Source organism: Lolium perenne, chromosome 4 (assembly GCF_019359855.2).
Source record: "Lolium perenne isolate Kyuss_39 chromosome 4, Kyuss_2.0, whole genome shotgun sequence".
NCBI classification, from domain to species: Eukaryota; Viridiplantae; Streptophyta; class Magnoliopsida; order Poales; family Poaceae; genus Lolium; species Lolium perenne.
The window spans coordinates 5,071,220-5,098,169 of NC_067247.2; the positions used below are offsets into that span (position 1 = coordinate 5,071,220).

A 26,950-nucleotide genomic window follows, 5' to 3' on the forward strand; every position below is an offset into this window, starting at 1 on the left:
TAGGACTAATACGTCTACATACCTTCATGTTCTTAGACTCCATTACCGTTGAACACAACCCCAAAAAAGCAATTTAATCAAACGATCCTAATTACAGCGGCACGACTTAATTTTTCCACCTCATATTTTATAAAATAAAATCTCAGTTGCAACCCCACTTGCAACTGAAAAAATCGCAATTATAACCTCACAAAGATCGATTTTATTAGATTCAAAATAAAGTATTTCAATATTTAGAATGATAAATAATAAAAATGAAAAAATAATGTCAAAACGATAACATGAAGGTAATCATATTTTCTCTAGTTTAATTATGCACAAACTAGAGAGAAACAAAAAAAAAGAACAATGAACGTGTAAAATATATCAAAGGGCGATAATTTCCGATTATAATAAATCATGATGAAAGTACAAGTAGAAATACTTCGCTAGCCTGGTGGTAGATGTATATTAGTGTATGCTTTGAACTAGTTAGAGGTCATATGTTCGAAATTTGGTTGGACCGTTATTTCTCTTGTACCATGACCAAATAGGATAAACAACACTTTTTTGACCGGAACACATGCAAATCCGAGAAACAACACTTCTTATCATTAGATTGCTTGGTACAAAAGTAAAACCGCTAACAATAAACCCACTCAACCTGAATGCACAATAACAACCGTGATACTACTATTATGCAACCGGGAAAACAATTAGTTCGAACCCCACTTGCAATTGACAAACTTAGGGTTTAGCATGAATTATTAAGCATTTCTCTCTTAGTTACTATCGACTTGCAACTGTGGAAAAAAAACTCAATTGCAACTCCACTTGCAACTAGGAAAAGTTAGTTACAACCCCACTCGCAATTGGCAAAAATTAGGGTTTAGCACAGATTTTAGAGCATTTCTCTATCCGTTGCAATTCGACTTGCAACTGGAAAAAAAGCTCAACTACAACCCCACTCGCAATCAACTACAACCCCACTCGCAATTCACATGCGGAGAGACTTTTGGACCTTCGTGAAAATCAGCCTTTTTTTCTAGAGATTTCGTACATCGTATCGTTACATGAGATCGAGCGAAGGAAACGGAATAAAAAGGCCGTACAATGGCCCAACAGCAAATAATAGGCCGAACAACCCACTAACACGAATCTTGACACATAAAACAATCTGGCAGATTAGAAGTTTACTGAGCTCAATCAAATCAGTAATTTTATCTCACCTTATTTCTAGTATACCGGAATGTTTAGTGACGAGACGCTCATTTTCCCACTTTTTTCTCTCTTGTAGCTGGCCGAGCTGAGGCTCTCCCCGGTGGCGCCACCACCGGGGATTAGGAGTGTCAATGGTACGGATAATTTTTCCTCTGGGTCCGTATCCTTATCCGCTTTTGAGGATTTGGTATGCACTTTTAGAAACCCAACGGATATGGATGCGGATGCGAATAGTGGTAAAGCGGATATCTGGTGGATACGATAGCGGATATGGTATAGATATTATCCGACGGATATGGATTATCCGTCATTTTTTGCGGATTATCCGAGGTCCACAAAGAGGATAATCTGAGGTTCACAAAGAGGATAATCCGAGAAAATAAACCCAACCCCAAATATTTAGACAATATAGTTAGTTCATCGGCTAAAATATGTATGTTATTAGCATGCAATTTTATTTTGTTGTACGAACAAGTGTGTGAATTTAGCTATAGTCTACAATTACAAACATATTTTACATAAAAAGCATACTTCTATTTTTATGTGTATATTTGCTTAATAATTCGCTTTCGATCCGAGTCCGGTCCGAATCCGCACCATATCCGTAATCCAATATAATCCGCATCCGAATCCGCATCCGACCATTATCCGCTCCAATACAAATCTGTTACAAAAATATGGTAAAGGATATGGTAATAGCAACATCCGATCCGATTCGATCCGTTTACATCCTACCGGGGATGAACTGAAGCGAGGCACCGACCTCCGTAGTGTACAGTTTTAACTATTTACCTGTAGGTTGGAGTAAGGCACCAGCGTTCTCTGGTAGGACCTGGTGCATCCGTTGTGTTTCTAGTCCCGTTGCCGTGCTCTAGGGCACGTTTGGTAGCTTAGATGGACCTTGGCTCGCATCGGCCCAACAAATTTCGGTCCGTTTGGATGCCTGCAGCCCACTGCGTTCTTGCATGAACCAGGTTTTAAAGCACCCCCGGGACAGGCTCTGGAGGAACGCCCGGAATGGCAGTTTCTCCAGGGCCAGGCCCGTTGCGGCCAGAAGCCTGCACGCGTGGAGAAGGGAGGCGGAAACGCCGCGTCCCTTCGGGAACACGCACCATAATTAGGCTCACCGCTCCCTCTCCTTCCTCTCACTCGTGACCTCCCCCAAACTGTCACATCACCTGACGGTTCCCCTCCCGCCGACCAATTCGCCGCACGGCCGCACAGAGGAGCACCGGTACCGGAGGAGGAGACATCGACGACCAGCACCGCGACATCGGCCGCAACCTGCTCTGCAGTCTTCCTCGGCATCTCGAGGTCGCCCGCTCGTCCTCGGCCGGAACAATGGCGGTAACGACCTCTCCTTCTCACCTTGGTACTCATTGTGCCAGAACATGCCAATCTCGGTCATTTGCGACGACATGCACATTAGATCTGCTAGGGTTTCCATTAGGATAGCGTTCGGATTGATGTTTGCAAGGTGTTCTTCCCCATTTCTTGCTGTTCTTGTCCAGTTCTTGCTTTTCACGGTGTAGATTTTCTTAGATCTATTACTCTAATATCGGATTGCGGTAGATCCTTCCTAGATCGGACTGTGGATTGCTGAAACTGTCAGATCTTACTGTGCATGCAAAGAGGGGAAGGGTTTTTTGTGCTGGGGTTTAGCATGTTCAGATAGCTGTGTGGAATGAGTCGCACTAGTTTGTTTTAGATTGTGTTATTTCTGATTGAACTAGGCCCATGATTGTAACCGGAAATCATAGTGTCAGGAGATGATTGATCAGAACCTATGGCATGACTGAACATCACCATGCCATTGGTTCTGATCAAACATCTCCTCCATATGTGCTCATTGTATGAGGCCTATGGTACCATGCTTTGCATGTTTGTATTTCTTCAGTTGTGCAATGGCCAATGATTTAACTATGGTACAATGGAAGGCAAGGTGCTGCCCTCAAACTTAGTCGTGTGTGCCATATTACTGGCACACTAGACTTAGTTTGGGGACAGTCCCTTTACCTGCCGTGTGATCCTACATATGAGGCCTCGTTTTGGTTTGTCTACTGCATTGGCCAATGATTCAACAAAGGCACAATGGAAGGAAAGGTGCTGCCTTCAAACTTAGTCATGTTTGTTTGATTACTTGCACACTAGACTCAGTTTGTGGGCAGTCCCTTGAGCTGCCGTGTGATCCAATGTATGAGGCATCACATGTTTTCAATGTTCGATTTCATCTATATACTTGTGAGCAGGCACATCTCTAATGGCATGTGTTCTTGTGGCAGACTGAGAAGCTGAAGCTTGGGTCACCTCAGACCCCAGCGGAGGGACGCTCCAAGAAGCGAAGGGCGGCTAACGTCGGGCACTACCAGCCGGACGTAGGGCCGGACCAGTTCCTGCGCATCGTCTTCAAGCCCACCTTCAGCCGGCTGCGGATCCCTCAAGATTTCATCGGGTGGGTCGGAGAAATCCCTTTGAACATCATCCTGAAGACCAACAGTGGCTGCAACTGGAGGATGACTACGGCGAGAGAAGGCGATGACGTATACATCGACCAGGGGTGGGCGGCCTTCGCCATCGCTCATCAGCTGCAGGTAGGCCAGTTCCTCATCTTCAAGAGGGTGTCCTCCTTCGAGTACAGTGTGGTCATCTTCGACTACACCTGCACTGAGGTGATGACCAGGTGCGGTTACCATGGCGATGCCACTAGGTGTGTCGTCTTCGAAAGTCATGTCTGAAGCTTACGTGGTTCTGCCTCGCTGCTACCATGTCTGTGTCTAGTTGATGTTCTTGTCGTCTGTTGAACTATGATCGTCATTGTGTGTCGTGAACTATGATCGTCCTGTGTCGTGAACTATGACCGTGTTTGAACTATGATCAGTGCTAAGTTTGCCTGAACTGTGATTCTGTTCTTGCTTGCACTGTTGATCTCGGGTAACCTCACCACCGAAGGTAAGAGGCAAGCAGAAGCAGATTCTGGATTGCAACCAAACAACAGGGGCGCCGTTTTGGGCTGCTACAAGGCCTGAAAACCGACCTACCAAACAGGCAGAACCCAAATCTCCACGGGACCGAAAATACTCCATGCAGGCCACCAAACAACGTGGCTTTTATGGCCCATGGCCCATCTGCGACGCGCAGGGGACTCCTTCCTGCTACGGTAGTGGTGCAGAAATCTGATGCAGGCAACCAAACGTGCCCCTAGCGTTGGTTGAGTCTAGTACTAGTATCCTTTCATTATGTTGATCGTGCCAAGCTAGTAGCGGTCGCTTTTTCCATCTACTTACGCTGATCATATCCTTATGTGCTAACACATGCTCAACCTTATTGTGGTTGCGATTAATTTTCTTGGGCGTAAAACATCAATTTGGTCTATGATGAAGTAACCCTAAATACGTGTTTTGGTCATGAACATGCAAATCGCGGATTGTGGATCATGCGGATTGTGGATCATGAAGTTGCCTCGCGCGAGTGTTTTGGTCACTCGGGGCGATAATAGTTAGCTTCATGACGTGGCAGATTGTTTTTTCTTGCAAATACCTCCTAAAATTTTGTTTCTTCCCTTTTATTCATCCTCTTTGTTTCATTTGATTAAACATGTCTTCTGCACCACCGAAAGAGAATAAGGCAAGCTACACGAGCAGGTGTTGCTGCGGTGGAGAAAGAGCTGCAGGGGGCTCGAGTTGTTGTCTGCCGGGCCACCGCCTCCCGTGGGTGGCCTCCCCTGAAAGGGAGGTGCTAAGCATCCCCCGGGGAATCCGAACATTTGATCCCCGTCTCCATTGGTTGACACATGTCTATGATTTATTTTTTTCACCTTGTTCCCTAGCATTATTCTGCAGAAAGCAAAACTCGTGACGACTGAAAAAATAAAGCTGAGGGGCATGGAAGCCCACGGATGAACACTCATCCCCACCCGGCTCTTCTCGGTGGGCTCCGATGGGAGACCTTGCCGGCGTCGAGCACGACCGCCGGCCTTTGGTAGCACCACCGCTGGCCGGATCTAACATCCCTACCGGCCTTTGGTAGCAGCGTCGCCGGACAGAAGTAGTGTTGTGGGTATACTTTATGGGTGTATCAACAGCGTGGCCTAGATCCAGCAAGCCCGGGTGGCCCATAGACGGTGATGGTGGCATGTGGCCCATCGGGCGGCCCAGTTGCTGTAGATCAAGATGGATGAAGTCCAGCCCAGGTAACAGGAGCCGGATCTTAACCGCCCTATGAAGATAGTCGGATCCATGAAGGCCCATGAAGTATCCGGATCCAATACGGCCCATAAGGCAAGGTGGATCCTTGACGTGCACGCACGGCAATGTAGTATTCCGTAGTTAGGCATCTTGTATTCTGGCTAGGACTCTCCGTGTAAACCCTAGATCCGAGCGTCTTTATAAGCCAGATCCTGGGAGCCCTAGAGGGGGGACCACAACTCATTGTAACCACGTGAAAGCGCCCAGATAATTCCAGACAAGCAGCAGTAGGCCCTGTCATCGTGCAGGTGTTCCGAAGCTGGGTAAATCGCGTACCACCGTCCCGAGGACACTCCGCCCAATGGCCCCTACATCTTCTTCCCTCCATGAGGATCCCTCCTCTGGAGTACCGTCGAATAGGCAACGACAGTTGGCACCCACCGTGGGGCTAGCGGCGTCTGGAGGCCGGAACCGGGAGGGTTCTACCTTCGGAGGCATCGGCGACACCATCGCCGTGGGGCACGTCTTGTACGCCGGCAACTTTCCGATCGTCCCTCAGGATGAGTGCTGGATTCCGGCTAGGACAAACCCCGTCAAGCTCTCCATCATCCCGATTGGCAGGATACACATCTTCATCGGCGAGATCATCGATTCCGACGGAAACGCTCTGGTAAGTCACGCTGACGCGACCACCGCTGAGCAGGACGCTATCGCGAAGATCTGATCCGAGATGCAGGAACCTCCTAAGGAGGGTTCCGCCTTAGATCTGGAAATTTCAACGCCCACCCAATCCGCCCCTGAGTAGGAAATTACGGTGGAAGACCAATGCAGATCCACCTTGGTCTCCCAGGTGTTAGAGAAGCAAAGGTGCCACTTCGTGCACTTCCTCGCACATACCGCAGGAACCGCCCCTCCCCAGGAAGGAGCTGGACCCATGCAGGTCGAAGCTGTTGGAGATAGCGATGCCCCGGATCAGCAGGATGCTGCCAGAGACAGCGACGCCCCGTATCAGCAAGAGGATGCCGTAGACAAGGAGGAATCGATCCTGGGCAATCTAAGCCCAACCTCAGACGATGCTACCACTTTGGACACAGAGGAGTACAATCGCCTCACGAAGGAGCTGGAAGGCGACCAGGAAGCCGAAGCAGAATCCGCTCAGCCTAAACAGGTCCTTGCGACCATAACTGGGCTAGAGCAGGAAACTGACGAAGAAACTTCGACTGACGTCGGACTCCTGGACCCGTCCACTTCGGAGACTCCGCCTTCGCGGCCTCGCTACCGCGTCGCGCCGGAATCCGGAGAAGGACACATCTCCGGGCACACGGAATACATGTCCGCGGATGAGCTCGTCGAACAGGCTGGCCGGGGTGCTATCGCGCACTCGGAAATCCTCAACAAGCCAATAACTCCGGATGAAGCCGTAGATCCTGAGGTTCTAGAAGCAAAAAGAAAGAAGATGCTGGCCACCGCCAAGGTATTTGCCAATACTGCAGCTGCAATGCTAGAGGAAAGGCAAGAAGCAGGAGCAGTGATGGAAAGTTTCCTCAAGAGAGAGCGCGAAGCTGCAAAATAATTGGCAGAGGCTAAGAAACTCTGAGCACAATGGGAAACCATGATGGACGATGCTGGTAAGAAAGCAGATAGAATCCGCCGAGAGGCCATTGGCCCCCGAAAGATCAACTTTGCAACCCCCACAAATCAGCAGCCACTCGCCACCCCCAAAGGATAATATGAAGAAAGCTGCGGAGATCTTGGCCAAGCAAGATGAGGAAATCGACATCCCACACCTCCACACACTGGTAGCTTCAGCAATGAAGCAACAGAGTAAGGCAGACACTTCGCGCAGGTTGGAATCCAACCCGGATCTATGTGTATCCACCGCGCAGAAGGACGCCTCCAGAAGACAGCATCGTGACGACGAATCGCGCACCGGATCCACGGAGCGCAGAAGGAGGACCAGAGAACATCCAAATCCGATCCCGGTACCCTCGAAAACACCTCCGATGGACCCAAGAAAGGGAAAGGATCCGATGTACACTGGAAGAGACAAGTACCGGAACCCATCACCTCCGCCACGGAACCAGCCACCTCCCCCGCCTCCTCGCCGTCGTAGTCCAGTCGGAAACACCAGACCCCATGGGCCTGGCGGAATCAATATCCACGACAACGTGGTCCCTCAGAGGAGTCGGAACACGGAGCGTACGCCGGAACCTCGTCGGAGCCGGAATGAAGAACATGAGCCGGAGCCCCGCAGAAGCCGGAACGATGGGGGCGACCGCCATCATGGGGAAGGTAGCCACCGCAGCCGGAGTCAGCAGCGTGAACGATGCGGCGAATCCGAAGGCGGAAGCAAAAGGTCCCACAGGCCCCCTCGCAAATCTCCCTCCCCGCCACCCAGTGGAGGAGGTGGAGGCGGAGGTCGGAGATCTCGCTCCCGCTCGAAGTCTCCCCGCACCGGCCCACGCGACGCAAGGGAACGTCTCAATGAGTACAGATATGAATACATTGGCCCAAAATGCTTTGGCAGGATGATCCGAGAGGAGCCCTATCCAAAAGGCTTGAACCTTAAGCTACCCGAAAATCTAAAGCACTATGATGGCAGCGAAAGGCCCGATACCTGGATCGAAGACTACTTCAATGCAGTAAGCTTCGCCGGAGGGAACCAGAGAATCGCCTGCCGCATGCTTTAGTTGTACCTTATTGGTCCAGCTCGTACCTGGCTCGGCGACCTCCCGGAGAACTCCATCTTTTGTTGGTTTGACATGAAGATCGCCTTTGAGAAACACTTCAGGGGCACCTACAAAAGACCTGCCACAACAAGCGACCTGCAAGCATGTATCCAGAAGAAAGGCGAAACATCACGAAATTTCCTCACACGATGGTTAGCAACTAGGAACGAGTGTGAGAACGTGGATAATCGCACAGCTATGCACGCCTTCATCGGTGGACTGCAGAGGGGAGGACTGCTCCGGCACAAGCTTACTTGCCTGATCAATGAAAACAAGTTAACGTTGGATGACATGATCGGCATTGCAAGTACTCACTCCGCCGCCGATGACGACGCAGGAGGAGAACTTGCTGCTACAGCCATACCCCTGCACCAACAGAAGAAAAAACGTGATAATGGCGGCAGCAAAAACAGCAACAAGCGGAAGAATCCCCCGACGACCAGAAGAGCGGCGGATCCGACATGGTCGCCATGGTGTTCCAACGCGGAGGTCAAGGAGGCGGAAGAGGCCGCGGACGTGGAGGCGGAGCCGGCAGGGGCCAACAGCGCACTGACGAAGTCACCGCTGGTGGATTCCGCGCTCGCCAAACTTACGAAGAGTATAGGGACATGCCATGCCTGGCCCACATGGATCCAGCTACTGGCAAATCCTCGCATACCAACCGCAACTGCAAGTGGGTCAATGACCTAAAGGGCGACCCGGAAGCAGGATACAAGTGAGCCCGGAAGCACCGCCCACGCGGCAAAGGAGGCAAGGGCAAAAACAAGGAAAAGGACGATGATAATTCCGAGGCGATGACGCTTCGCCGGATCCTAAAGAGGCTTCCGCAGCTAACAAATCCAACCCCTTCGTCAAAAAGAGTGTGGGTGCTTACCACACCTTCCTCGGAACACCAACAGTCCGGGCCAACAAATCAGCTCTCCGGATCCTGAACGCCACAGTTCCGGCTGTGCCGCAGTATGTCACGTGGTCAGAAAATCCTTGCACGTTTGACAGGGCGGATCATCCGACCATCATTCCAAAGGAGTGCTACGCCTTGGTTGTGAGTCCCCGCATCGATGGGTTTGACTTCTCCAAGTGCCTCATGGATGGCGGAGCCAGCTTGAATATCATGTACCTGGAGACTCTAGAGAAGATGCAGCTTACCAAGGAACAGCTCAAGCACAGTACCACTGAGTTTCATGGCGTGGTTCCGGGTAAAAAAGCAAATTCTCTTGGCAGCATCAGACTCCCCGTGGCCTTCGGCGATGTTAATAGTTTTCGCGAAGAGATGATCACGTTCGAAGTCATGCTATTCAAGAGTTCCTACCATGTTATCTTCGGCAGGCCCACCTACCACAAGTTTCACGCAAGGGCGTGCTACATCTACAATAAGCTCAAGATTCTGGGTCCTAATGGTATGATTACCGTATCCGGAGATTACAAGAAAGCTCGAGAGTGCGAGGTGGGCGAAGCTGCTTTCACAGAATCTGTGATATCTGACGAGGAGCTGCAAGGCTATAGAGCCGCGGTGGATCCGAAAGAGATGCAGACCACCAAGAAACAGGTCTCCGAGCAGAAAAACTCGTTCAAGGCCGCGATAGACACCAAGAAGGTCGACCTCAAGGTAGGAGACAGCTCCAAACAGGTGTCGGTCGGAGCCAACATGGACCCCAAATAAGAAAGCTCGCTCGTCGAGTTCCTCCGAGCTAACATGGATATCTTCGCATGGCAACCTTCTGACATGTCCGGAGTACCAAGGGAACTCGCCGAGCACTACCTCAACATAAATCCTGGTGCCAAACCGGTGAAGCAAGCTATGCGACGCTTTGGAGACAAGAAGTGCCACGCCATAGGGATGGAATTAGCAAAGTTACTAGAGGCAGGTTTTGTAGTAGAAGTTATCCATACTGATTGGGTCGCAAATCCCGTCCTTGTACCCAAAAAGAATTCTGAAATACTAAGAATGTGCATCGATTACTCCGGCTTGAATAAGCATTGTCCGAAGGATCCGTTCCCCTTTCCGCGCATTGACCAAGTCATTGATTCGATGGCTGGGGCGGAACTTCTGTGTTTTCTTGACGCATATTCCGGGTATCATCAGATCCGGATGAAGAAGTCCGACCAAAAGGCGACCTCATTCATCACACCCTTTGGCACTTACTGCTACGTCACCATGCCTTTTGGTTTGAAAAATGCAGGTGCCACCTACCAATGTACGATGCAGCGGTGCTTGAAGGACCAGATTGGCCGGAACATACACGCATACATCGACGACATCGCGGTCATGACCCGGAAAGGATCCGATCTGATCAGCGATCTCACGGAAACCTTCGAAAATCTCCGACGGTACAAGATGATGTTGAATCCGCTGAAGTGCGTCTTTGGCGTACCAACCGGAAAACTCCTTGGCTTCATCGTGTCTCATAGAGGCATCGAAGTAAACCCGGAGAAAATCAAGGCAATCATGTGCATAAAAAGGCCAACTTGTCTCAAAGATGTGCAACGACTAACTGGTTGCGTTGCTGCAATTAGTAGGTTTGTTAGCCGTCTTGGCGAGAAGGCACTACCTCTATACAAGCTGCTGAAGAAAACAGACAAATTTGTCTAGGACGACACAGCAGACACAACACTTCAGGGGTTGAAGGAAATACTCACCTCCCCACCTATTTTAGCAGCTCCGGAAGAGTCAGATCCTATGCTCCTCTACCTGGGAGCCCCCAACAAGGTCATCAGTCTCGTTATCGTGGTGGAGCGAAAGGAAGAAGGTCATGAACACGGAGTCCAGAGGCTAGTCTATTACATTAGCGAGGTGCTGACGGAATCCAAACAGAGATACCGTCACTTTCAGAAGCTAGCCTACGGTGTGTTCCTAGGTAGCCGGAAGCTGAGACATTACTTCCAAGAGCATCCCATGACAGTTGTGACCAAGGCTCCATTGTCAACGATTCTTAACAACGCTGACGTAACAGGACGCATAGCAAAGTGTGGCATAGAACTATCCGCCTTCGACATCAACTACAAAGCCAGAACCGCGATCAAGTCCTAGATTTTGGCGGATTTTGTCGCTGATTGGACAGAAGCTCCGGATGCCGAACTTGAGCCGGAACCTGAAACTTGGGTCATGCACTTCGACGGATCCAAGCAACATCAAGGCTCGGGGGCTGGAGTTACCCTGAAGTCCCCAACCGTAGAAGAACTGCAGTACGTTCTGCAGATCCACTTTGAAGCTACAAACAATATGACGGAATACGAGGCTTTACTACACGATATGCGCATCTCTAAGGAAATTGGGATCAAACACATCATATGCTGTGGAGATTCCGACTTGGTGGCACAGCAAGTAACTGGAACCTGGAACACCAGAAACTCCATTATGACGGCTTACAGAGACGAAGTTGATGAGATCGCCAAGTGCTTCCTTGGATATGAAGTTAAATACGTCAGGAGAGATGATAACACAGTGGCAGATATGCTATCCAAGCTCAGATCTGGCAGGAAACCCATTCCCCCCGGAATTTTCCTTGAGCACCTACGGATACCCTCGGTGAAGGGCGCTAACCCGGAAAACCCAGACGTGGCAGTGTCTCCAGCTAAGGAGGTGATGGTTATCATTCCGGCTTGGACACAGCCTTTCCTGGACTACCTCATTGATCAGAAGTTGCCGGAGGACGAAGTCCTCGCACGACAGATCATCAGACGAGCAAGATCCTACACAATAGTTGATGGACAGCTCTACAAACGAAGCACAAATGGGGTATTTCTGAAATGCGTCTCAAACCAAGATGGCATTGAAATCCTCAGAGAGATCCACGCAGGTGATTGCGGGCATCACGCCGCTCCAGGTCCCTCGTTGCAAAAGCTTTTCGGCAAGGATTTTACTGGCTCACAGCTAAAGAAGATGCTGAGAAAATAGTGAAAACCTACCGAGGTTGCCAGTACTACGCTACTCAACCAAATGCTCCGGCTCAGGAGCTGAAGACCATCCCTATCACTTGGCCGTTCGCGGTCTGGGGGCTAGATATGGTCGGAAAACTGAAAAAATCATCTCCTGGCGGTTTTGAGTACCTCTTGGTCGCTATTGACAAGTTCAGTAAGTGGATCGAGGCAAAGCCAGTGAGAAAAGCCGATGGTGCTACGGCACTAAAATTCGTCTGCAGCCTCGTAGTGAGATACGGCATCCCACACAGCATAATCACAGACAATGGCACGAACTTCGCTCAAGGAGAACTGAAGGATTATTGCAATGACGTAGGGATCCGGCTTGACCTGGCATCTGTGGCACATCCACAATCCAATGGTCAGGTCGAGCGAGCCAATGGCCTCATACTAGCCGGAGTCAAACCTCGCCTTGAAGAACCGCTGCGCCGCGCAGCCGGAGCTTGGGCTGAGGAGTTAGATTCTGTTATGTGGAGTTTACGAACTACCCCTAACAGATCAACAGGGTTTACCCCCTTCTTCCTAGTATACGGATCTGAAGCTGTGCTTCCCTCTGACATTATCCATGACTCCCCGCGAGTTTCCGCCTATAACGAAGATACCGCTGACGAGGCTAGACAGCTATCTGTGGATCTGATCGAAGAAGCTCGGAACTTAGCTGACCAGCGCTCCACCATTTACCAGCAGAAACTCCAACGCTACCATAGTCGTCGAGTTCGGAATCGCTCGTTTAAGGAAGGTGACCTGGTCCTCCGCCTTCGACAGGTGAAAGAGCATAAGTTGCAATCTCCATGGGAAGGACCCTTCGTTATCAGCAAAGTGCTACACAATGGATCTTACTACCTCATCGATTTCCGCGAGTTAAAAGACAGACCTGCCAATTGGCATCGAAAACGAAAGCGAGAGGATCCGGATGACATATATGATGAAACAGATCGTCCCTGGAATATAGCACAGCTACGTCCTTTCCACACTTAGCAATTTTCGCATTACATACTTTGTAATAGTTATACATGATCAATGAAATAAAGCATATGGTTCACTCTTTGAGTCTTTTACCTTCTTTAGTTGTTCATTTTTGGATCGTGTATGTTTTTTCCGACTAAAACCGCAGAGCTGGATGTTTCCGCCTAGGCGTGTAGATAAGTTGTGATTTTCAAAATCGTCCTTTAGGACGTAAGCTTAAGTTTTCTGGTGGAAAAGTTTTTTGTTGCGAACTTATGGATTCCTGGTAAGTGACTTCCGGCACCTTGGCTGGGGGCTTGTTTCCGCGGTTATTGATGGATCGCCATTAGGCTTCGTCGCTGCAGGCGGGCGTTCCGGCTAAAGGTCCTCCAGCTCGCGGAAGGTCAAATAAGCAAGCCAGAAAACTTAGAATCTAGCACTTGCTTTTACAACAAACGAAACATGCATATATTAAATGGATAGCAGGATAAGTTTTTTCCGCCCACGCAAATTGTTTCGTCCTAGCTACTTAAGAATATTTAAGTTATATATTACAAACCCTCGATGGGGCCAAAATGATGCATTGTTTTTTCCGCAGGAATAAGTTTCTACTTCTCCTTAGCCGGGGAAGAGCGAGCTTCATCTTCATTTTGTGCCTGTTCATCTTCTGCTTCTTTGGCCGGAGAAGAAACAGCACCTTCATCATCATCATCCTCAATTTCTTCTGTCAGAGAAGCGGCGCCTCCCTTGGATTTGTCTTTGGAACTGGTCCAGGTAAACTGGCTATCGTCGTCGGATCCGATAGGACGTGCCTCCGCTTCTCGCTCCTTGACATATTCTGCTTCAAGGGCTTCATCAGCAGGAAGCACCACCTTGTCATAAAATTCGTCGTGACCAATGCAGCGCGTAATCCGGGTATCGTAACCACTGCATGCATTTAATAATGCGTCTACATTGGCATCCGGAGGAACTCCGCTAGTGGTAAGATCGATGTCCAGATGCGCAGCACGCGCAAGGCACATAGCCAAAGACATTTGGGCAGCGCCCCTGGCAGATGAGGCCTGAAGATCAACAACCAATTCCGGGAGGGCATCCATTCTTTTGACAAGATCCCGAACATTGCAGGTCCTACTATCTTTAATTGACAAGTTGTAGCAGATCTTCCGACACGCGAAGATCAGATCGTTGCAGTCTTCTTCGGCTAGCCGGATCAGATCATCGTGCGGAAACTGGTTGCGGTGCTCTTCGTCGTATCCAAGCGGCTCTGCACAAAATGGTCGGAGCTGAGCGTCTGTTTGAGTTCAAGGGATAAGTTTGACCTGGGAGTTCCGGATACTCACCCATGACATCTGTGTTGAGAAGGTCCCAGCCTTTCTCCGTAGTGTTCATGTAGTTCCGGAGCCCATGGATTTTTCTTTGCAGTTTCTGCAGTGTGTCGCTGTCAACCTTTCGCTTGCTCACAAAATTAGCCTCTTTTTTAAGGAGCTCAGAATTCTTCTCCGCCAGCTGCTTCTCTGCATATTCTCGCTTCTGATCCGCCTCCATGAGCTTTGTCTCTAAATCTTTATAAGAGGAGCGCAGGTTCTCAAGCTCGGAGGATGCAATGGCAAGGGAAGAGGATGCACCTGTTAAAGTTAAGTTACAATCCATTCAATAGTCGGAATTTGGACTAATGACAAGCTTGGCCAGAAACACACCTTGGGCTTCCGCCAGCTGCTTTTCCAGATCCGCATTTTTTTCTTTTTGCGCCTCGATGTCATCCGCCTGGCCCAAGGTGACGCGACGCTGTAGGGAGATGTTCTTGTACAGTTCATAATGCAGCGCATGTTGTTCCTGTAAGATATGAAGCATGGATAAGTTGCCGGATGCATATAAGTTTTTATGTGAAGACTCTTTCGAAGCATCATTACCGGAAAAATTCCGCCATGACGCTTGGGGGCTACCACAACACTTTAAAAAATTCAGTTTGGTTTACTCAAAGCATCAAGGTGCTAACTATTGCTAGTTTCCGCCTAGATGCTTGGGGGCTACTGGGAATATTGGTTTACCTTGCGCTTGACGAGCAGCTGATCGAAGAAGTCACTGATTTCCTTCTTGTGGAGTTGAATCTCGGAAGAATCAACATCAGCTTTGCCCCAAGCATTGCTCAGCATGGAGTTCAACAGATCTTGCTCAAGCTCCCACTTTTCCGCTTCCGTCAGCTTATGGAAGAATTTATGTGAATAAGCCTTCGGAGTGGAGTACAGGTTTGATGGATCACCGAAGTTGTCCGGAAATGCGACGGCATCCTTAGCCGGAGCTTCAGCCTTATCGTTGGAGGTCACTTCCGCTTCTTCTGGGATCTTTTCTTGCGGTTCCTCTGGAGCAGTTTGCTTAGTAGCAAAACAGCTTCCGCCTCCCTTCTCGCCGCTCACGGGAATGATCTCCGGTTGAGCTTGGGCAGCTGGATCGGGAGAGGGCTGAGCCTCAGGCGGAGTGGAGTGAGGAGCTGGGATGGAGGTACTTGGAGGTGTCGGAGTAATCGGGCCCACGGCCGGAGACATTTTCAGATACTTCGTAATCGGCTTCTGGGTGTTGACCCGTGAAGCCGGAACTTTTTGGCTCCTGTGACAAGCAAGGGAAAGATATAAGTAAAAAAGTTACACAAGTTAAAAATGAGATGAGTTCTCGGATACTTACGTGGCGCCGGGAATCAGTGGGCGCGACCCTTTCCCTGCTGTGGATAGCAGCTTAAGGCGTTCGCACTCCGCCTTCTTCGAGTCGAGCGGGGGTGGCTTGGTTTTGGCCTTTTTGGCGGAGGCCTCGCCGCTGGCTCCGGCTTCGGAGCTGGAAACCTTGGCGCGGGGACGCTTGGCGGTTCGGGGAGCAGCTTTCTTGGGAGCTTGCTCCTCCTCTTCGTCGTCGTCCTCCGGATCCTCCTCCGCCCCTTCGGCGCTGCAAGGTACTCGGAGTACGTTTCCAAAATCTTCCTCCGCCAAAGAATTGAGCTGGAGAGGGAAAAATGGAGAAGTTAAAACACTCCGAAAATGAGAAGTTAAAATGTTAAAATACGAATACGTACCGGACGACACTGGTTGTTGGTCTTGATATCTTTTACAATCTCCGGGACAGGTTGGCCCCGGGTAATCTTCACAAGCGTCTTGATCCTCCTATTCAGAGAATCCGTCGGCAGGTTGTCGCGGGTGACTCAGAGCTGGTCATCAACCCCGGAGTATTCACAGATCAACCGCTTGTTATATTTCAGCAGCTGGATCCGGCGAGAAAACCAACTGAGAGTCAGGTCTGTTCCGGTTAGCCCATCGTGCACTAACTAGAAAATCCTCCGTGCTGCTTTATCCAACTCCGGGTACTGGGCGAGGGCGGGGACGAAGCTCCAGTTGGCTAAGTCTTCCGGGGGCTTGTTGATGAACTTGGGAAGCCCCTCATGGACGCCCGGAACCTGGATGTTCTTTACATAGAACCATCCGGCATTCCAGTACCGGACGGATTCATGCGACGAATGAGACGGATACATCCTTTGAGGGCGGAGCATGAAGGTCATGCTTCCGCAATTCACCATCACTTTATCCTTTGTCTCCTTCTTGACGCGGAAGAAGAACTACCACAGACGGATGTCGGGGCGGATTCCGAGGTGCCCTTCGCAGAGCGTCACGAAGTTTGAGAGGAGGAGATAGGAGTTGGGGCATATGTTATGTGGCTGGAGGCCGTATGTGTTGAGGACGGAGAGAAAAAACTCGGAACACGGGAGCGACAGGCCGCGCTCCACCCAAGCCTTCGTAAGGACGCGTTCGTCCGGATCCGGCTTGGGGGTGACGGAATTAGTTAACAGTATAACTCAACCACCTAGAACCCCTCACAGCGATTTGACACTTCCAGCCATCCGATCTGATGGTTAAGGTTGTGGATTTGTTGATCGTCCGCCGAGCCTAGCAATGCTTTTTTTACCGCGTCTTAGCATGTTCGCGTGACTTGTCAGCCGAACGTGGATGGGCTGCTACTCCAGAAAAGGATCTGGAAGACTTCTGGTTAATTGGGCCGACATCAACATTATGGCAACGAATCGTATTTAGATTGGGCCTTCGCGGGTTGGTCAGCATGAGCCCATAGCGGTGGTCGCCCCAATTCCTCCTCGTTGTCTTTTTTTTTGAGGTATTTCCTCCTCGTTGTCTCTCGGTCTCCCCTGTCGAATTTGGGAAGCCGGAGCCTGTCATTTATTCCTTGAAATTAATTGTTATAAGGCCCTTCGTTTCCTTTCCTTTTAATGGTGGTGGGTGGACGACTGATTAATGCAGGCACATCTCCTCTCCTAGGTCCTCTGCATCATAACCATCGTCTCTCTCTGCATCTCTGCTTCGATCTCCCGTCCTTCGACAACCTGCCCGTCTCACCCGCCTCAGCAACCTGGACAAAAGCTATGAGGACGTCCCCTCGTTGCAGCCTCCCCTGAGGTTCGTGAAGTCCTTTTTCTGTTGGTCAAGAATTTTGCGCACATATTGACTTCACAGATACGTATTTTTGACACAAATTCCTGATACTTACAATAGATTTTATCTAGAAGCTAAGTCGTGTTGGTTGATCTGTACCTGTGGTTGGTCCGTGCAGGAGAACAGAAAATGATGAATACATGACCTTTTTTCCTTCACTGGTGCTGCAAGTACTCTTTGATCGCTTCAGCTTCAGGGTGATAAGCATCCCAATTGCTGCTTACAAGTCATAACAACTAAAGAAACCTTTGTTGTTTACTAGATGACCCGTTGCGCTATCGCGCAAATGGAAAAAATCAAAGCAACATTTAAGCTATAAGTTTTATCTTATTTTAGTATTAAAAATTACCTTGAAATTTAACAGCTTTGGTATAATTGTAGAAACACCATTCCATCGAGGTGCTGCATTAAGATATGACAATTTCAACGCCAAGGAAAAAAAGCAAAATAGTAGCTCATATAACTATTTTCCAAGGAAAGTTCGAGGACCTTAATATTGAAGTTCTAACACAATCGCATAGTGCAGCAAGCGCGACCAGTCATTTTCAAACCGCCACCAAGCATGCATGAAGCTAAAAACAAAATAAAAACAAAAAAAGTCTTGCATAGAGCATACACTGCATATACGTCAAGCGACGTAGCATGGATCTCTACATAGGTAGTTAGGAGTAGTTTGTAGCACTATATTTCAGAACATCGACGATAGGGAACCGAGGTGCTCCGTACAAAAATATCGCCAAGGCTCACTTAGCGAATCGATCTTACAACTACAATAATACAATTTCATTGATCGATCGGTCAGATGACCAGATTGGGTTTAACACCCTTGATGCCCCAAACATGTCAGTGTTATCCGCAGCAAAATAAACGATGGAGCTCATGTACTTCGCCTGCAAAACAGTTTAACTCGGTGTTGAGCAATAAATATATAACAAATTACTCCACATAAGCACTTTACCATGCATCAGGCCTTGTATTTTATTTAAGCGCCTAAACCAGATAACGACAGACCAAAGTCATCAAGAAAAAGACCAGAAGATTTAAATCATTAAATCATTGCTCTCAGAACATATTATTATAGATAAAAACATAAGCTTGTACCCTTCTGAAGATGTTACCACAGATAAAAAGACAAGGGTCTACCCTTATCTAGTAATGTTACCGCAGAAAAAAAACATAGGCAGATATTTCTAACCTGGTACCAACTTTGAAAGCCTAGTGGCTCTTCGAATTAAGTTCAATGCTCATACCTATGAAGTAGGAACAATGCACCCAGCCACCTCTGGGATTTTTTCTTGTCAACTGCAACGCTTGATTGCTTCACAGCCCTGCTCCGCAGCTGCAATTACATTCTCCGTTACGACATGTCCAACAAATAAACCTTTGACTGGCCAAGACTCACCCACCTTCTATCGTCTGGTGGAGCCGGAGATTCAACAGCTGACTCTGCACCAACAACTGCAGATTCGCGAAATACATCTCTTGGCAGCTGATCTGATCCTCGTTGCCATGAACGAGAGGCACCGAATCATCCAAAACATGCCCTGCACTTCCCAGGTAACACAACACAGTTGAAGCTCTCAGATGATTTCACAAAAAATTATTCTCGTTGTCCATTTTCCTAAAGAAAAAAACAAGAAAGGAAGCAAAGCACATGCACATCACACAGGCTTGGATAGAGGCAGGGGCTGGGAGAAAGCTCACCTTGGCGTCTTTACATCAGCTGTGCTCATCGTCGTTCGATGAGAACTGTCTCTAAAGCTATGCTTGTGGTCTTAATGCTGTCGCCTGCCAGGCTGCTGCACTGCACGCTTTGGTCATCGTCACCCTGCATCACTCGAGCTGGCTTAGCGCTCGGTTTCACACAGGATTCAGGCTTGCAGCCAGTGTTCGAATTATTTTGAATGAACAACACTACTCTGTGGGAAACAAATAAAGTACAGAAGCAAACCCCATCTTAGTTTACAATACCTAAACAATTAAAGGAAGTCTAACAAGAGACAGAACAAATAGAGCAGATCATGAGAAAAATAGAAGGGCTAGTAGACTACCTTAGTTTACAATACCTAAAAAATTCAAGGAAGTGTAACAAGAGACATAATAAACAGAGCAGATCATGAGAAAAATAGGAGGGCTAGTAGTAGACTATGCACGGACCGAAGATGTCAACCATTAAATGTATCGAAAACAACCAGATAGAAGTTACTTTGAGAATCCCAGCAATCTGCCTCCGGTAACAACACTAAAAAGCATATCTTCACAACCCCTAGGTATAAATCTACCGTAATTAAATGTAAGCAATTCACCAAGCACTTTTAAGTATACAACAAAAGTGAACATTTAGTTCGATCACTCCAAAATTAAATCAAACACTGGGCTCCGAATTATAAACAATGTACATACATCCAGAGAAAATTAATAGATAATAAACTTGCTAGAGCTACAAATACAATTAGGCATAGAAGGGCAAGGAAAAGGAATTAGTCCTCACCTCAACCACGAGGAATTGAAGCAACATCACCTAAAGGATATAGGAGTCATATAGAGAAAAAAATGCAGCTGAAGAGGAAGTTTTTTCAATAAAATTTAATGGAAAAAAAGAAAACATTCAGAAGCAACTCTAGGTGATCATTTGCTTTTTTCACTTATTTTCCTTCCCACATGAGACCCAAAATATATACACCTACCAAGTTATGCAAATTACTTTGCAATAGCAGATGCAATATATTCTGCCTAAGCTTGTTTCTTCTAAAGGTTGCCTATAAAGAAGTCTTTAACAACTGGTAATCATGCCTTCCAGATGCTAAATGTGATGAACACATTTGAACAACTAAACTGGGGTAAAAAAACCATTAAGGTTCTTACTTTCTTAGGAAATGGCTACACAATCAATAAAGATCCTTGTAATTTCAAGCTAAGCTTGTCACCATTGATAATAAAGTTCTTAGATCACAACATGCCTTTAAATATATCAATATAACAGAGACTTACAGAAGCAAACCCCATCTTAGTTTACAATACCTAAACAATTAAAGGAAGTCTAACAAGAGACAGAACAAATAGAGCAGATCATGAGAAAAATAGAAGGGCTAGTAGACTATCTTAGTTTACAATACCTAAAAAAATTCAAGGAAGTGTAACAAGAGACATAATAAACAGAGCAGATCATGAGAAAAATAGGAGGGCTAGTAGTAGACTATGCACGAACCGAAGATGTCAACCATTAAATGTATTGAAAACAACCAGATAGAAGTTACTTTGAGAATCCCAGCAATCTTCCTCTGGTAACAACACTAAAAAGCATATCTTCACAACCCCTAGGTATAAATCTACCATAATTAAATGTAAGCAATTCACCAAGCACTTTTAAGTATACAACAAAAGTGAACATTTAGTTCGATCACTCCAAAACTAAATCAAACACTGGGCTCCGAATTATAAACAATGTACATACATACAAAGAAAATTAATAGATAATAAACTTGCTAGAGCTACAAAGACAATTAGGCATAGAAGGGCAAGGAAAAGGAATTAGTCCTCACCTCAACCACGAGGAACTGAAGCAACATCACCTAAAGGATATAATAGTCATATAGAGAAAAAAATGCAGCTGAAGAGGAAGTTTTTTCAATAAAATTTAATGGAAAAAAAGAAAACATTCAGAAGCAACTCTAGGTGATCATTTGCTTTTTTCACTTATTTTCCTTCCCACATGAGACCCAAAATATATACACCTACCAAGTTATGCAAATTACTTTGCAATAGCAGATGCAATATATTCTGCCTAAGCTTGTTTCTTCTAAAGGTTGCATATAAAGAAGTCTTTAACAACTGGTAATCATGCCTTCCAGATGCTAAATGTGATGAACACATTTGAACAACTAAACTGGGGTAAAAAACCATTAAGGTTCTTAGTTTCTTAGGAAATGGCTACACAATCAATAAAGATCCTTGTAATTTCAAGCTAAGCTTGTCACCATTGATAATCAAGTTCTTAGATCACAAGATGCCTTTAAATATATCAATATAACAGAGACTTCATTTCCCCCCTTTTCCACTTTAGTGAAAGAAAGAAGAATAAACAAAGTAGAACAAGCTAAATGCAGAAACAAATGTAAAATAAAAGAATCTTTGACACTCTTTCGGTAACTGCTTGTAGCGTGTTACCTTTGTCACTCTTCCTGGACCAGTAGCTTAGAAACAGCGAGATATGCTGTGAAAAATAGAAATGATGAAACTGGTCTTGGTTTATTTTTCAATAGTATACACTATCTATAGAATAAAAAACCAACAAATTTGTTCAAAGATTCCTTTAACTTGTTCGAATATTCCTTTAACTTTTTTACTTTGGTTATACAATATGGATGAGCACTGAGATATACATTACAAAAATTAGTAGGAGATTAAAAGCAGGCTGAAGATATTCATGCCCATGCCCAAAGGTATCGTAAACTGAATTGTTACAATAATACCTTGGTTTCACACATACCCTTGAGCTTTCCCTCAGACTCCTCCCTGCAAAGTTGTTAGAAGATCAGTACTCATTATCGGAGAAAACCATCCATTTTACGCAATACTGAATCTACAACCATATACATTGCTTGCAACCTCTGCTCATAGGTGGTTGCCTTCTCAAGTCTCACGGTCAGATCACCAACAAAAATATCAGCAGCTGGGACACGGAAGGCCATTCCTGTCAACTCTCCGTTAAGGACTGAAGCACCTTGCCAGCAGCCTGTGAAAGGTCAACCAGTTAAAACAAAATCTATGTAAGAGAAAACAAACCGGTGAGAACTACAATGCAAGAAGCATGCCATTCCGCCAGATTATACTATCTACACAATAAAAGAAAAGGCAAGCTGGATTATACTAACCTTTGCAGCTCCAGTGCTGGGAATGATGTTGAAGCTAGCAGCCCTTCCACCTCTCCAGGACTTGCTTGAGGGACCATAAACAGTCTTTTGGGTAGCTACAATAATTAAAATTCAGTCACATCAGACTAACCAGAGAAAGATAAAAAAAAGTGTTCGCTCAACCTAAAACCGATCAAATGCTTACTGGCCATGGCATGAACAGTGGGCATCAAACCCTCAATGAACAGTGGGCATCAAACCCTCAACGAACAGTCGAGAGTAGGAGGAGGCGAGGAAGAGGAATTGTCGCTCGGGAGGTCCCTGCTGCTGCCGCTGCCGTGTCCAGCCGTCGCTGTTGCTGATTGCTCCCTGCGGCCACCCCTTACGTGTCCAGTCGGCACCATGGCTGGGTCGCCCGCCACCGCCACCGTGGCTCTACAACATTAAACTGAAACTGGAAATTCTGTTTTGAGAAGGTTTTAGGATGGCACCAGTATCATATTTCTCACATGGAAAAACACCTACATGTATTCAATTCTAATGATCAATACTAAACCTGAGTAGTTCATTTATACTCTGTATGTGTAACCAACATATTATGTAACCAATTGGTTGACACATCATTGTATCACCAATATAAACAAGTGTAGGATTTATTAATGATTTCATGAGATGAATAAAATACATACTTGTGAAGGGGAGATGAATCTTAACCTGAGATTGAATAAAGAAAATAGGATGAGCTCACCTTGGATCTGCAATAGCACATTTTGGAATAACCAGTTTCTTCCTCAATCATGCAATTACCCAGAACAAAAACACTTCCAGATCATTGGTGAGCAACCTTAACCAAAGCTCCTACAAATAGGGGAATACAGATTTCAGGAGAAGATGACACCAATAACGATCAGATATTTTTGTCGCGATGAACAAAAGATGCAACGGAATATTAGGTCAGATCCTTCAAGAAATGTAAGAGAGCCATGATGCCATTATGCCTTGCTTGGGAAACATTTTTCCTCCAAAAAAATGAATACCTAAGGATACATGCCATGATGCCTCAGCGGAGAAAGTGATAAAGAACAGAAATACACTATTAAGAAAATCCCATGACACTCTTAGTACAGAGCAATACGCGACGAATTAGTAGTGTAACATTATGTATTGTTTAGCTGCAACCAACATGAATTAATTCTAAAAGACAGAACAATCTGATAGAATGAGAGTAGTACAATATCTGAACAATCTAAGAATAGCAAAAACCATTGTTAGTTGTTGCCACTGCCACTAAAAATCTGGGATGGAGCATTATTTAGCAGATCACATACTCAAATGGGTTAACTGCATATACACGAATATATAAAAGTTTTCTTAAAGCAAAAACATATTGCTCACACCGCATCTCTCTTATCATCTTTGAGACAATAAATCTGAGTTAGAGGTATTGTGGTGGAATGGATATAACATATTTAAAAAATCCGAAAAACTCACAATTGAACAAACACCTACATGTATTCAATTCTAATGATCAATACTAAACCTGAGTAGTTCATTTATACTCTGTATGTGTAACCAACATATTATGTAACCAATTGGTTGACACATCATTGTATCACCAATATAAACAAGTGTAGGATTTATTAATGATTTCATGAGATGAATAAAATACATACTTGTGAAGGGGAGATGAATCTTAACCTGAGATTGAAGAAAGAAAATAGGATGAGCTCACCTTGGATCTGCAATAGCACATTTTGGAATAACCAGTTTCTTCCTCAATCATGCAATTACCCAGAACAAAAACACTTCCAGATCATTGGTGAGCAACCTTAACCAAAGCTCCTACAAATAGGGGAATACAGATTTCAGGAGAAGATGACACCAATAACGATCAGATATTTCTGTCGCGGTGAACAAAAGATGCAACGGAATATTAGGTCAGATCCTTCAAAAAATGTAAGAGCCATGATGCATGATGCCTTGCTTGGGAAACATTTTTCCTCCAAAAAAAATAGTACCTAAGGATACATGCCATGATGCCTCAGCGGAGAAAGTGATAAAGAAAAAGTGATAAAGAACAGAAATACACAATTAAGAAAATCCCATGACACTCTTAGTACAGAGCAATACATTATGAATTAGTAGTGTAACATTATGTATTGTTTAGCTGCAACCAACATGAATTAATTCTGAAAGACAAAACAATCTGATAGAATGAGAGTAGTACAATATCTGAACAATCTAAGAACAGCAGAAACCATTGTTAGTTGTTGCCACTGCCACTAAAAATCTGGGATGGAGCATTATTTAGCAGATCACATACTCATATGGGTTAACTGCATATACACGAATATATAAAAGTTTTCTTAAAGCAAAATAATATTGTTCACACCGCATCTCTCTTATCATCTTTGAGACAATAAATCTGAGTTAAGAGGTATTGTGGTAATGGATATAACATATTTCAAAAAATCCGAAAAACTCACAATTGAACAAATTAATACATTCTGAACTGGGACTACAAACGAAGAGTACAAAGCAGATTATAAAATTTTAATAAGCCATCACGGCTATTGAATATTTAAGTAGGGATTGGTAGAGCATCCTTCCCTTCTACTAAACAAACTGATTTCTGTTTAGTTAAGGCTAAAGGTGAAATGCGAGGCACCAAATCCTTTTTTTTTGTAGCGCACACATCTGCTTGCAACCATATGAAATCGAAACAAACTTCAATGAGAAACACCCAATAAAAAGGAACTGCTATGAGACGGAAAAAAAATCAGAAATCTTCAACTCACCGTACTTTGCCCCTTCCATGCTAGTGGGCGCCTGGGAACTGGGATCATGGTCAGCGACAACCTTTTTGCTTTTGAGCGGAGTCATCCACCCATTGCAAATGCGGCCGGCAGCATCGTCAACCGCGGCAGGCTTACCTGCACAACCTGAGATTGAATAAAGAAAATAGGATGAGCTCACCTTGGATCTGCAATAGCACATTTTGGAATAACCAGTTTCTTCCTCAATCATGCAATTACCCAGAACAAAAACACTTCCAGATCATTGGTGAGCAACCTTAACCAAAGCTCCTACAAATAGGGGAATACAGATTTCAGGAGAAGATGACACCAATAACGATCAGATATTTTTGTCGCGATGAACAAAAGATGCAACGGAATATTAGGTCAGATCCTTCAAGAAATGTAAGAGAGCCATGATGCCATTATGCCTTGCTTGGGAAACATTTTTCCTCCAAAAAAATGAATACCTAAGGATACATGCCATGATGCCTCAGCGGAGAAAGTGATAAAGAACAGAAATACACTATTAAGAAAATCCCATGACACTCTTAGTACAGAGCAATACGCGACGAATTAGTAGTGTAACATTATGTATTGTTTAGCTGCAACCAACATGAATTAATTCTAAAAGACAGAACAATCTGATAGAATGAGAGTAGTACAATATCTGAACAATCTAAGAATAGCAAAAACCATTGTTAGTTGTTGCCACTGCCACTAAAAATCTGGGATGGAGCATTATTTAGCAGATCACATACTCAAATGGGTTAACTGCATATACACGAATATATAAAAGTTTTCTTAAAGCAAAAACATATTGCTCACACCGCATCTCTCTTATCATCTTTGAGACAATAAATCTGAGTTAGAGGTATTGTGGTGGAATGGATATAACATATTTAAAAAATCCGAAAAACTCACAATTGAACAAACACCTACATGTATTCAATTCTAATGATCAATACTAAACCTGAGTAGTTCATTTATACTCTGTATGTGTAACCAACATATTATGTAACCAATTGGTTGACACATCATTGTATCACCAATATAAACAAGTGTAGGATTTATTAATGATTTCATGAGATGAATAAAATACATACTTGTGAAGGGGAGATGAATCTTAACCTGAGATTGAAGAAAGAAAATAGGATGAGCTCACCTTGGATCTGCAATAGCACATTTTGGAATAACCAGTTTCTTCCTCAATCATGCAATTACCCAGAACAAAAACACTTCCAGATCATTGGTGAGCAACCTTAACCAAAGCTCCTACAAATAGGGGAATACAGATTTCAGGAGAAGATGACACCAATAACGATCAGATATTTCTGTCGCGGTGAACAAAAGATGCAACGGAATATTAGGTCAGATCCTTCAAAAAATGTAAGAGCCATGATGCATGATGCCTTGCTTGGGAAACATTTTTCCTCCAAAAAAAATAGTACCTAAGGATACATGCCATGATGCCTCAGCGGAGAAAGTGATAAAGAACAGAAATACACAATTAAGAAAATCCCATGACACTCTTAGTACAGAGCAATACATTATGAATTAGTAGTGTAACATTATGTATTGTTTAGCTGCAACCAACATGAATTAATTCTGAAAGACAAAACAATCTGATAGAATGAGAGTAGTACAATATCTGAACAATCTAAGAACAGCAGAAACCATTGTTAGTTGTTGCCACTGCCACTAAAAATCTGGGATGGAGCATTATTTAGCAGATCACATACTCATATGGGTTAACTGCATATACACGAATATATAAAAGTTTTCTTAAAGCAAAATAATATTGTTCACACCGCATCTCTCTTATCATCTTTGAGACAATAA

General features: G+C 45.5%; 1 long non-coding RNA gene across 1 annotated transcript; it reads right to left on the reverse strand.

The window, feature by feature from the left end:
• Positions 1–17,761: 17,761 nt before the first annotated feature.
• LOC127349391 (uncharacterized) lies at positions 17,762–20,472 on the reverse strand. The gene is made up of 3 exons (XR_011742325.1): positions 19,165–20,472; positions 18,711–19,004; positions 17,762–18,350 (listed from the first exon to the last, which is right to left on the reverse strand). It is a non-coding gene; the product is annotated as an uncharacterized lncRNA (long non-coding RNA).
• Between the last annotated feature and the right edge of the window lie 6,478 nt (positions 20,473–26,950).